The 12,994-nt window shown below is 47.1% G+C and overlaps 1 non-coding gene and 1 pseudogene across 1 annotated transcript; one reads left to right on the top strand and one right to left on the bottom strand.

The window, feature by feature from the left end:
- Positions 1 to 2,464: 2,464 nt before the first annotated feature.
- On the bottom strand, positions 2,465 to 3,668 carry LOC125947736 (uncharacterized; annotated as a pseudogene).
- Positions 3,669 to 8,654: 4,986 nt separating this feature from the next.
- Positions 8,655 to 8,726, top strand: Trnat-cgu (transfer RNA threonine (anticodon CGU)). Its single transcript has one exon. It is a non-coding gene; the product is annotated as a tRNA-Thr (tRNA).
- Positions 8,727 to 12,994: the final 4,268 nt, after the last annotated feature.

Below are 12,994 nucleotides of genomic sequence, written 5' to 3'. Positions count from 1 at the left end.
CAGAACATAAAGAAGCTTAGAAGCCAGGAATATATTGCACGCCTTAGCTCTTGCGAAAATGGAGAAGTCGCGTCCCTGCCAGGTTGTCACCTTTCGACGGATTGTGGTTATCGCGGATGTCCAATGAGGTCCACTATTACGGAAGTTATCGAGAGGCACACCAAGATATCGCAGCGAAGACTGATCCCAATGAATATTCGAGAACACAGAGGGAGTTAGAGCCCACATGCCTAGCCAAAACCCCCTACTTTTATCAAAATTTACACTAGCTCCTGCCATTTCACAGAAACGCAAGGTAGTGTTTATTGTCTCAGTAATACTGGGCTTATCGATGCAAAAGAAGGCAATGTCATCCGCATAAGCTAGAACTTTAATTTCTTCATCTGCATACCTGTATCCCTTAATGCTTGAGTTATAAAGCACGCTTAAGCAAAGAGGTTCCAAGTATATTGCGAAAAGTAAAGGCGAGAGCGGACAACCCTGACGGACGGATGACTGTACCTGTATTACACCTGAGAGGGTACGGTTCACAATTAACTTTGTAGTACACCCTTTATAACAAAGTGCTATACCATTATATAATGCATCACCTAACTGCAGATGTCGCAGTAATCGGAACAAAAAACTGTGCTGAACCTTATCAAAGGCTTTGGCGAGGTCAATCTGAAGAAGAGCTACTTGATCCATGCTACCTTCTAAGCACTCAAGGACTGAACGTGCGATATGAATATTTGTTTGTATAGAGCGTCCTCGAATTCCACATGTTTGATGGTCACCAACTAATTTAGCAATTACTGTCTGCAACCTATTTGTAAGTACTTTTGCAAATATTTTATAATCGACGTTACATAATGATATCGGCCTATATCCGTTTACACTCTTTAATACTTCATTATCAGTGCTCTTTGGGATTAGGGTCGTATGGCCCTGATAGAAAGTCGGAGGAAGCTCACCATGTTTATAAGCGTCTTTGAAAACCTGCTCAAGAAAGGGACACAGGAATTCCTGAAATTTACATAAAACTCGGCACTAAGGCCATCAGGGCCAGGTGTCTTGTTTTTCTGCAGAGTTTCAACAGCAAGCTTAATTTCTTCTCGAGTTATTGCTCGTCAACGCTGACTCGATCATCATCTTGTAATTGTGGCATAAGAGAAATAAATTGATCGGCTTTTTCTTCGTAATCCTGCTGAAGCGTAACTGCAGTGAAAAGATTTTTATAGTGATCTTCAAATATGGTGATTATCTGCGACGTTTCTGTATATATGGAACCACCAGATTCAATTTGTAATATCTGCTTTGAAATCGCGTATCGCTTTTCATCACCAAGAGCCCTTTTTGTGGGCTCCTCATCTGTGAAACGAGTTGTGCGTGAACGCACCACTGCTCCTCTGTACGCTTCCGTCTTATATTTCTGTACCTCTGCTCGAACTGTATTTATCTCGTCGCTATACAACCCTGGCTCCTGGCTTTCGAAAGCGTGCAGCTTATGAAGTAGATTATAAAGGTGATGTTTTTCTGCATTTTTTCTTTGAGATAGCTCACATGAAATAGCAATCGCTTCATTTTTTACTCTCTGTTTGAACATTTCCCATTGAGCAAACAGTGGGAGCTGTCGACATTGCGTTATCTCTAGAAATAATTCTTTCACTTTGTTTACAAATTTTTCCTCTCGTAAAAGTTCTGTGTTAAGTTTCCACAATTCCCAATTTGGAGTAAACTTGCGAAACTTTCTGGGACCCCATGAAACAGCCACTAAACAATGGTCTGTGAAAAATATAGGCTTCACGGCGTAGTTGTGAATGTGAGACCAGAGATCCGTCGAAACATACACACGATCAAGTCGAGCATGAGAGACGCCTTGAAAGTGCGTGAACTGCACGCAAGAAGGCGTGTAGGCTCCCACATCTATTAGATTGTGGTCTTCCACTAATTGCTGAAGCAAAGTTGCACTTGCATCATAACGCTTTGTTAGGTATGAATGGTCTCTATGATCACAAACACAGTTAAAGTCTCCCAAAACTACCAAATCTCTGTCAGTGTCTAGGAACGGAGCAAGAGACAGAAAGAAAGCCTTCCTGTCGCTCACTTTTAGGGGAGCATAGACACAAATAAACCGCCAATTACGGGAACGAAAAGAGAGGTCACAACATAGAAAGCGTCCTTCCCCATCAACACGTAGCGACAATGAAGCGTGATTCAACTGCTTTCTAACTAACAAAAAGCACCCAGCGGAAGCACCACACGCTTGGCTAACACACACCTCATAATCTGGTTGAAAAATTTGCAGCGCAAGGTTAGCATCGGTAGCAGAAGAAATCTTGGTCTCTTGCACTGCACCAACATCAATTTCATGCTGCCTAAGCACATGGAGTAACTGCTGCTGACGCCGTATACTCCGCAGCCCACGCACGTTGAGTGTCGCTACACATAAGGGGAGGGTGAAGGCGGTAGCCATTTTGCTCACCTAAAGCTTTTGTTCTTCATCACCCTTGGCCACAGGTAAATCTGTGGTCTTGCTCCCTTTGCACTTCTTTATAGCACTCTCCTTACTTCGCTGACAAAACCGCCGCGGCACACCATCACCAGGGGAGGGAACCCGTTGAGCACTAGAAGGCACACTCTCGGGTGCCTGTACTGCACTCCCCGTTGTTTCATCGTTGCACGGTGCCGGACGCTTCCTCGCTTGACTGCTGTCCATCGCCTCTTCTTCCTTGTCGCCATCGGGGGGCTTTTCTTTAAGGTTTTCTAGGTCATGTGTGCAAACCAAGTTATTGCCAGTAGCTTCGCTTGGGATGCTGTGGCTGCTCGGCATTGGCTCTGGAGACTCCTGTTCTTCGTCCCTGATGCCGCCTGTGGCTTCTCCGGTAGCATCGACTATCTCTGTAGCATCCATGAGATGGTCCAGTTGGGGCTCTTCTGCGCTGTGTTGCCCAGAACGAAGCTTATTGGCATAGGTCGATACACAGGCGTCCACCGAGTGGCCAAATCGGTGGCACTGCAAGCACCTCGGCGTTCTGCATTGTCGACGGACATGTCCCACACGCTTGCAACGAAGGCACAGCGGAGGCCTGCCGGGGATAAGTAGCAGGCACTGGTGTCCATAAATGGACATAATGTGTGGTATTCGAGCTTACGGTGACAGTATCCTTGAGCACCAAGGAAACCTCCCGGTTTGTCGTCACCCACTGTTCCATACCAGTGCATCTCCACACCTCTCTCTCGACAGACTTCACCTGACCGTACGCCTGGAACGCCTCTTCAACCCGTCGAGCTTCAAGGTGAGGCGGAAGCCAGAGTAATTTGAGCTTGATATTTTTAGTCTCCGGATCTATCACCATGCACTTCAGTCCTTTGACACGGAGCTCACCACAGGCGACGAGTTTATGTTTCGCCGCACTACTAGCGCAGGTAACCATCCATACATGGCTCATCTGATACTGTCCTACACCTATAATATCTGTAGTATCCACTACTTCAAGCAGAGCGTCTCGGAAGTCAGGAGCACGGTATGGTCTGCCACTCAAGTCCGCATGAAGAAAAATGGAATTCAGCACATCGTTACCGGTTGGTAGACGCGGGAGGACAACTTTGTAGCTTGCATCTTCATTCAGAAACGGAGTCGACGATCCTCGGCCTGAGGCCGATACGCTGTTTCCAGCAGAGAGCATTCCAAGCACAGCCGTTCCACTCGGCCACGCAGCCACACTTCCAAAGTCGGCAAGCATGCGAACCATATGACTACGTTTGAGCGCCCTCGGCGAAAGCAACCACCTAAAAACGCGGTACGCGCGAGCGGCGCAGCGTGGCGCCAGCGGTCGAGCGCTGTACGGGGGCGCAAATAGTAATACGCTGCCGGGGAATCCCCTTTTTCCGCAGACGCTCGGTCTTCACGTTACATCACTTCACCGGTGTGGACTGAACTCTCGAACTCCCTGAATTCCACACTGATTCTCGCACGGCGGTTATATAGCTTCCACAGGCGTTCTCGAACCTTCCTACCGGAGTCGTGATCTCGTAGCATGGCCAAAGCTTGGGAACCGTCGAGTCTGTTCTCGGACCTTCGACCGCTGCTGTGGGAGCTTTGTCGAAGGGGGGGGGGGGGGGGTGATGACTCATGCTGTTGGCGCACGCTCACGCTGTAGTTATTTCTCTCGCCTTGCCGGGCAAGAAGGTGTCCCGGCGCGCGCGTGGTCTGTCTCTTTCTCAGGTTAACGTCGCTTCGTCGAGGTCCTTCTAGACGTTTCGGCGCCGCTGCTCGCGTTGTTGTTGTTTGAGGCGTATGTGCCCTCCCCTTCTGTTGAAGTCGCCGCGGGGCCGGCGTGTTATTTCGCTGGCTTGCGTGACTCGCGGCGCGCGCTTGGATTACGCACTCTTTTGTGACACTTACTCTTAGCGATTTACTGCGCAGTTGAAAGATGGAAAGTCCCGCACAACAACTTCTTTTTCTACATTTCTTCCTCGTGCGTATTACATGGTTATAATGTTCGTTAATGAAGCATGTCCAAACCGACTAAGGATAGTACAAATGAACAGATTAGATTAGCTACTGAAGCATGTATATTTGTACATAAAGGCGAAATGTATGTGATCTTTGGATGCTCAGTAGCTGCCTATATACTGAAAGGCTGCCAACAGGTTTTAGTTCACAATGAAAAAAATACCCTATTTCTATTTTTAATGCGAGAGCATTACTTCCCTCATTGTGCGGCCCCGCCGTCATCAGATAGCCGCGGCAGAAAAAGGGCCCACATCTTCAAAAAGAGTTGCCGTGGCACTTAAGTGTCCTTACGTGCATTGAATCGGAAAGTGATATGACTCTTCCGCGCGATACATTTTGCGTTCCATGGCGTGGCCGCGGTCGTGTGCGGTCACGGCGTGCCTGGGCCTGTCGACTATATCGACATTCATACTATTTCGGCGTGCAATGCAAGTGACATTGTTACAGGTCGTCATCACTTGGTCATGTAACCTTGCAACTTAAGATTTTTACTTGGTCACTTGACTATGTCCCGCGACGTGATCACTTGGTCATGTGCTCGAGTCGGGCAAAGTAAATTTTGAGGTTGGGCCACCCCAATTTTAAGGGTGGGCCAAGTCAGATTTGGGAGTGGGCGGGTCGGTTTCGAACGTGAGTAAACTCAATTTTACAATTGGGCAAAGTCTATTTTTCTTGGTGTGGGCCAGGTCGCCTTTAATTGAGGTTGAAATGTGATGTCATCACTCGATCACGAATGTTTTGTTACCATCGAATGTTAACGCTAGACGGACGGCGGATTTTGCGCTTCATAAGGCATATAATGCTTTCGTATTGAAAAAAAAAATGATCATCTCCTCTACCGCCACTTCGTAGCCGAGCGCACTAAACACTGCCCCACCGTTGCATTGCGCCAACGTTGCAACAGGCGACAGTGATGATTTTGTTCAAGTCTGTGCACGTAGTTGCGCTGTGCCTGAAAGGCGATTCCCTAGATGGCAGAGCGAGCGATTGCGGCGCGAGCGCCGTGAGCAGCAGCCTCAGCCTTCCGCATTGTCGGGGGCCCGCCGTCGCCGGAGTCCACGGGGGACGACGACGAATAAAAGGTACAACGCGCTTCAGGTGCTAGTCGGACGATGACTACAACATCTCGCCCCCCCCCCCCCCCCCCCCCCCCCAGTATGAGGTGGAGTTCGCCGACGAAACCGATGAAGAAATGCAGTATCACTCGGAAAAGTATTGTCATCGCTCGGCGAGGTGGTGTCATCGGGCTGAAATGTGGCGTCATCGAGAAATCACACTCAGCGCAATGTGCATGGAACCCTGCTTTAATGGGAACTCCGCAAATAAAACTCAGCCGAGAGATCGCAATATGGCAGGTTTGTCGTTGTGCGTTGTTGCGACCTCATAAGCAGCAATATTACAATCGGAAACATAATGCAGCACCACTAAACTCAGCAACACTTCGCAGCTATACTAAACTCAACGACATTTCTAAGCGACATTCTCAGCGACAAGTAATGCTCTCGCGTTTACGCATCATAAGAATTGCTAAGGCGCCCCAAAATTTTCTTCCCTAAAGAATGTATGACTTGTGAATCTGGACGTTCCGAAGCAATTCTTTTTTTCGCATGTGTTATTTCTTGTTTAACGGTATTCGCGCAAGGAGTGCACAAGGATGTACAGTTTGGCTAGTTCGAAATACTTATTGCTTGGAAATAAACCCCCAATGTACGGCTAGGACGAAAGAGGTGCAAACTTAAATTGGCACTTAAAATAATTTCAATGAAAAAAAATTATGGGGTTTTACGTGCCAAAACCAGTTGTGATTATGAGGCACGCGGTAGTGGGGGACTCCGGAAATTTGGACCACCTGGGGTTCTTTAACGTGCACCTAAATCTATGTACACGGGTGTTTTCGCATTTCACCCCCATCTAAATGCGGCCGCCGTGGCCGGGATTCGATCCCGCGACCTCGTGTTCAGCAGCCCAACACCATAGCCACTGAGCAACCACGGCGGGTATCATTTGAATGACTTATTACATGGAAGTGTGGATATATTCACAAAGGGCCAGCACGTGTTGGGAATGACGTCATTGACAAAAGTAAGTGACACCTGAATAACTAAAAACCACGGTTTGATATCTGGTAATCAGTTTAGCAATTAAACAAAACCATGACAACTAAAAGCAATTATCACCTGCGAAATATTCTTACAGCTCAATGCAAAACGTAAACAGAAACAAGAAACAAGGAGAGCGCGGACTTCTGAGTTTATTTTCAGAAAAGATGCTTATATAGAAATGTGCAATGAAAACACCAAAAATGAAAAGTACAGACGCACGGTTAGCACCAAATTTGGAACACGGCATAAAACCAGCGTTAATTACCTCTGCGTCACTTCAAGGGCACGTGTTATGTTCAAATATTCTAGCGCTTTATCGGTTAGGGAAACCCACTAATCAGCATGGAATATCTACGTCCGGTAACCCCGCATAGCCAAACATGTACGCAAGTGACTGCTGGGGATATTTATGGCATCCGCGACAAATCGCACCGGCGCATTGTTTTATCCAATCATTGTGGCCTCAGTGCGCCCCGGTGCACACCGGTGTGATTTGTCGACGATCCCATAGATATATCCAGCTTCAAAGGAAGTGATATGTTTTCAGTAAGTGAAAAATATGGCTTGGTGTTTCCGACGCGGGAAACACCTTGTCCTAGTCGTGTTTCCGCGCTGACTTTCCAAGCATGAACTGCAACGATTACGGTTGGCTTTGTGATCGCCAAGCGTAACACCCACATTGCATTCGTACGAGTAGCAAAAATACTTTCTGTGCTGGTCTCTTTATATTGTCAGGTTGTGTTGATGACGAGCAACCACAGCGGCATGACTCATTTCACAAAACTAACTATTTTTAGGTGAACCTGCGCACAGCGAAACAACACTCAGCGCAATGTTAGCAGCGAGCACACTCGTCGGTCATCGAAATCTGCTCTGCGGATGAGACACGTCGGCTACTTTTGCATGACATATTGAACCTCCCAGCTTAATCGCTCGTGCTCACGAAAGTTCTAAAATGCATGACTTATACATGACTATTTATTAACGCGAGAGAGTTAATGGCCCCGTGTCGCAGAAAATCCGGTGTCGGCGTCGGTGCCGTAGCCAGCGTTGGCTACCGTGAGCGAAAATTGCCGTATATATTCTACACGGCACTAAAGTTCTTCTACTATCAGTAAAGTGCCTCATACCTTGTCTTATACCCCTGTCACATGGCACATGTAATGTCATTCGTAGCGAATGAGATTACGTGTCAATGCCATTTTTTTGCTTGTACACGGGCATAGTAAATGACATTCACAACTAATAGGATTCGCCCATTGAATGAGTTTCCCGAACTCATGCATGCAAGACTTGCGTAATCTCAACGACAGGCGCTTGGCAAAAAATTACAAATTGATAAGTTAAAACAAAATGAAATATATTTTCAAATAACCTTCCAATGTTCACCATTGTATTGCTAAAAATATAATGCACATATATGAACAAGAAGCACGATTTGTAAGGTTTCGTTATCACAGCAGGCTGCCGGGAAACGTCGCTATAAATTGCGAATAAAATTTGGTTACCTGTGTATACTGGGAACGCAAGACTGCAATGACATTGATATGAATGTCATTTACTGCAAATGACATTACATGTGCCGTGTGACAGGAGTATTACATTCTTTGCAAAGTTAATCCTCAGAATTTTGAGAATGAGAACCCACAAACAAACGTCGCGAAACAAAACACCCACAGCTTATGCCTTTTACGTTAAATCTTCTAAGACTGAAATAATAACGACAGAATATCGGCGCACTCAAGAGGCCGCGTTTCTACCAGAAAGCTCGTCATCGTGCATTTCGTTCGACGCCATCGTTTATCAGTAAACATTACGGTTACATAAGCTGCAGTAGCCGAGAGAACGAGAAGGAAGGGAACCGAGGGGTGCGATTTTTATTAATCATATCATAAGAAGCCAACAAACAACCACGTCTTCGCGTAATGCGAAGACGGCAGAAAGGATGTTCAACATTCGCCCCTAGGTTTGTGAGTGGTGGCGCTGGCTAACACTCCCAGGGTTAGTTCAAGTTGTAAAACATAAATACCCCAGAAAGTGGATGGGAAAACGGCTCCGCGGTGGCTCAATGGTGAGAGCATCGCACGCGTAATGCGAAGACGTGGGTTCGTTCCCCACCTGCGGACAGTTGTTTTTTCATCCGTTTTCATTTCGATTAATTTGTCATTTGATTATTTCAATTATTAAGTACAAGTAATTTCCCCTATGTTGTCCTTGGTGTCTTTGTTTGTTGGTGGTGGTGGTGATGTTGAAGCAGGCGGGGTTGGCCTGGCATACATAGCCGGTTTGTTTGTTGGCTTCTTATGATATGATCAGTAGCCGGGAGGCGTGAGAAGATGTCAGGAATATTTGACTGCAACCGACGCGGGCGTGGAACGAGCGACTCACTTTCGGTAACCTGAAAGCTAGCGCTATTAAACCATTGGCACCTGTTTAAATTCGCGTATCAACAATTTGCTTACGAAGTTGAGCTGAGACCCGAGCTGAGAAGTAAGTGCAGCTGAAAGCAGACGCAAAGTGCTACTGAGAAACTCTCGTTTTATTGTTTCGTGAGGCTTTCGGCTTTGGTTTCTGGTAAGCCGAGTGTTAGCAAATTTTCAAGGTCAAGCTGCAATAGCGAAGGCGGCGGGAACGTGTGGTGTTTTGAGCAGCTGGAAGGAAGGAAGTTAGTTTCTTTGAATAAAAAAAAAACTTGATTTAAAGTTAGCGACGAAAACGGTAGTTATGATGAATATTAGAAAGCAGACTAGAGTAGGATGCGATTCCCGAGGCGGTACATGAGACTTAGAAGAAACTCCTGGACACAGGAGGAGACCAGCGCACGTGCATCAAAAAGTTATTACGATAGAATAGCACATGCCTGTTATTGATGATGTTGGACTTATTATTTATCGAAGGGGGTCTGCCAATAGGAAAGAGCACTGATTAAAGAAAAGCTTTGAAAATTTAGCTCCGGGAAGCTAAGCAACTGCAACATTTGAAACGGAGCATAGAAAAGCCGCACGAATGTGCCACGGTACTCTGCTTGGGTTTCAGAGGCTTCATTCAGCACATTTCTCTTGTCAAATAAGAAGGGCTTTCTAGCAGCACTTTGGTGGCATATGAACTAAAGCAAATTTGAAATGGCGAACCAGAGGCTGAGTATGCTCTCACCGCAGGGAGTGGACATTCTTGCACGACTTAGTTCCGAGGAGGCAGTTACACAGAAGTGAAGTACGTTTTCTTGCAGAAGTATAATTACTCGCCCGTGATCATCTCGTCGAAGTGTCCAAATGTGTTGAAAATAGTGGTTAAAGCTGCCCAGAGCTTGTACACAAGCTAACAAGCTTTAAGCAATCCTAGCTGAAATATGCTCGCAGGCACGATGAGAAGCGAGAAATTTTCGAGCAAATTAGCTTGAAGATACTCAAAGGTAGGGTCCCTGGAAACATGGATTCTTAGTCACCCGGGAATAGGCACCTTTTGCAAAGTTGCTCAATACGTACGTAACTAAGTACTATGAGAAGGGATAGTCTCCAGTAGCGCAGAGAAGCCTAAGCTTCTTCATCGAGCATCGGCTTCAAGGAATAAGTCTTTTCGAATGCATAATTATAAAAACACAAAATGAATACATAGACATGCAAATCCTTCACACTGTAGCTACCTGTCTAACATGGCTTGGGCTACCGCAAAGCGTTACGATATGGTGAAATATGTCCGTGTGGGGTGTGAACTTGTGTGATTAGATTGTCGCACGGAGTGGTAAAGGGTAAATGTCACCTAATGTCAAAAAGAGTGCGCACGTCACCTTTACCAGGAAGCGTTCACACGATAACAATCATTGCTCTCTGAATAGTTTATCTATGTTGATAGCGCGGTAGAATATAATTATCGCGGTGTCTTCTGCACAGCCAATTAAGGATGGAACATGCGTGTAGATCACATTCGAAAGGAAGTAACTCTGGCTATGGCTCTTTTTTAACAGGAACCTTAGGTCATTACCAAGAAATATTTCAGCACTGTGCGGGGTGTTTTCGATTTTGGGAGCTTTTGCTCGAATACACACATTTATGAGTTCTCACACAAGCTTGAAAAAAAAATTCACCGACGATCACGAGACGCCCTCATGCGAAATTGAGCGCAGCTCTATACGTGTTTTCCTTTCACATATACTGGCTGGCGCGGACAATCTGTCTCGTGCGGCACATTGCAAACGGAGCGAAGTGTGGCGCGACTGACTAGCTTCTTCTTTCTGGGGTTTTACCGGCCAAAACCAGTTCTGATTATGAGGAACGCCGACTAGTTAATCGGGATATCGCGACAGGCAGCACGCGGGTGCGCGTTGGCAGGATTCAGAGCACCTGCCGCAGACAGGCCTCCACTCATGCAGCGCTTTGTTTTGACGCGCTCGCATCATGCCTTATAGATAGCGTCATGGGTGAACAGACAAAGCGCGCTACTCTGGCGCCATGTCGGAGTGATCGTCGCGGCAGAAATCCCCATGCACGGTAGCGGTAAAACGCCCGAGGGGCGCCGCTGGCGCTGTGACAGAGCAGCCACACCAACTGCCGGCGAGACGCTGCAGCAGTCACGCGACAGCATGCAAATCTCGCCTCCTCTCTGTAGGTGCGAGATGTCGCGCGCTTTTTCCTTCGTCTGCTGACAGGTCGACGCTGTGTTTACATTCTTCGACCTTCGTTCTTAACGCGAGTCGTGCAAGATGACGACGTCGTTGACACTGACCATAAACATGTTGGTGTGCGCTGTTCTGTTGCGGCGTCGCCGCGTTCCAAAGTCCAGGAGAATGAAGCATTGGGTGTCGCCTCCGCGTTCTTGTATTCAGGATCCGTGTTGTCGTACAGAACAGGATATGGCGTACTGCCTCAAAAACCTTTTCATCACGATGACTCGGTTTAGACTCATCATTGTAAAAATAAATCGCAAACCATGAAAATCAAAACACGTGCGAACGAGACGAAACCAAGAAAACCAAACAAGCGTGAGTGAAGGCTGACGCGAGCAGACGATAGTACGAGAGGAACGGTCAGGCTCAGACCAGATACGACTACGCACCGAGCGGTCGGGCGGGTTCGCCTGACATCCGATACCCGCACGCACGTCACTAAAAGGGCTGCCCTCACTGGTCTCCCCTTCTAGTACACCGTAGTTCGGGGTTCGCTTCTTTCACATCCCGCTCCGCGTTTGCTCTTTCATATTCCGCTGTGCTCGTTCGCTCGGTCTCGCCGCAGGAACAAACGCCTAAGAGCGGCGCTCTAATTGTGCACAACAGCGCAGTCCGGTTTGTAATCGGTAATTATGACAGGACGCTTAGTATGGCGAAGAGTAAGAAAACACTAAATTGTGCTAGCGTTAAACACAACCGTCGAAATCTTAGGATTAACTTTTATCATAATGCATGCTTTCGCGAAGCACCGAGAACTTACGGGTACGTCGGCGTTTGGCAAAACTACCCGCTCAAATCTAAGTTTAGATTAAGGAATGCCTGCATAGGAACCTCTTGTGTCGTTGTGCTCAAATGTAAGTGTTCATTTCAGCTGACATACTGAATTATTTACATAAAAAACAGCAGAACCTTTGATAGCTCAAGGGTTGGCTGGAGTGCAGTTCCGCTTGAGTTAATAGGTCCATTCTGGACACAACGCAAGAAGTTTGGTCACCGAAAATGTGTCGCGCCGTGCGTTGCGTCCAAGCTTTGCGGCGCTCCGGATCTAGCTTGCGCGAGCATGGACGTGAGGCTGCCGCAACGGTCTGCAAATAAAAACGCCAGAATGAAAATCGCGAGAAGCGAAATGACCTAAAACAACGCATTAAGAGCAGTAGATCACAGTTGTTAAGGCGAAATCATTAATTGGTTGTGTTGGCGTGCCCATTGCGATGACCTTGGCGAAACTGAGCCGGGACGAAAAATGGAAACGCAGCAAATAGTAAAATAACGTCAACAATCGCTGGTATCGACGTCAGATTTCTGTGGGAAGTTCCTTTAAACAAAGTAAATTAGTTGCTTCGAAAATGAAATTTGGTAAATTTTGGTCTGGGCGGGAATCGAACCCTGACCTCCGCAGTGCGAGACGCGCAGGCTTCCCTGATGGGCTGCTCTAGCGTTCCGGCTTGCTAAAAATGTACCCATACTCCATCTCACAAGGTGGTTGCAGCACTGTGCAAGGTGCACGAATTCTTAGCCAATAGGAAGGCCGAATGCCCCTCAAGTGTGCTCATCAGCGCCGCGTCGTGTGCTCGGCGTCTGCTTGCCGTCCTGGTACCTGCTCCATAGATGGTGGATTGGCGCAAAAAAGAAATTGACGCCGTAATCATAAGCAGCGTTTACATGCATGCGACGGCAGGGCTTCGCTTTACCTGTACGCTTTCCTTGCAGTTACCTTGCAGCCCTTTAGCA

Source organism: Dermacentor silvarum, chromosome 8, assembly GCF_013339745.2.
Source record: "Dermacentor silvarum isolate Dsil-2018 chromosome 8, BIME_Dsil_1.4, whole genome shotgun sequence".
NCBI lineage: Eukaryota > Metazoa > Arthropoda > Arachnida > Ixodida > Ixodidae > Dermacentor > Dermacentor silvarum.
The sequence above is the reverse complement of the archived record's forward strand: the minus strand, read 5'-3'. Positions and strand labels throughout refer to the sequence as shown.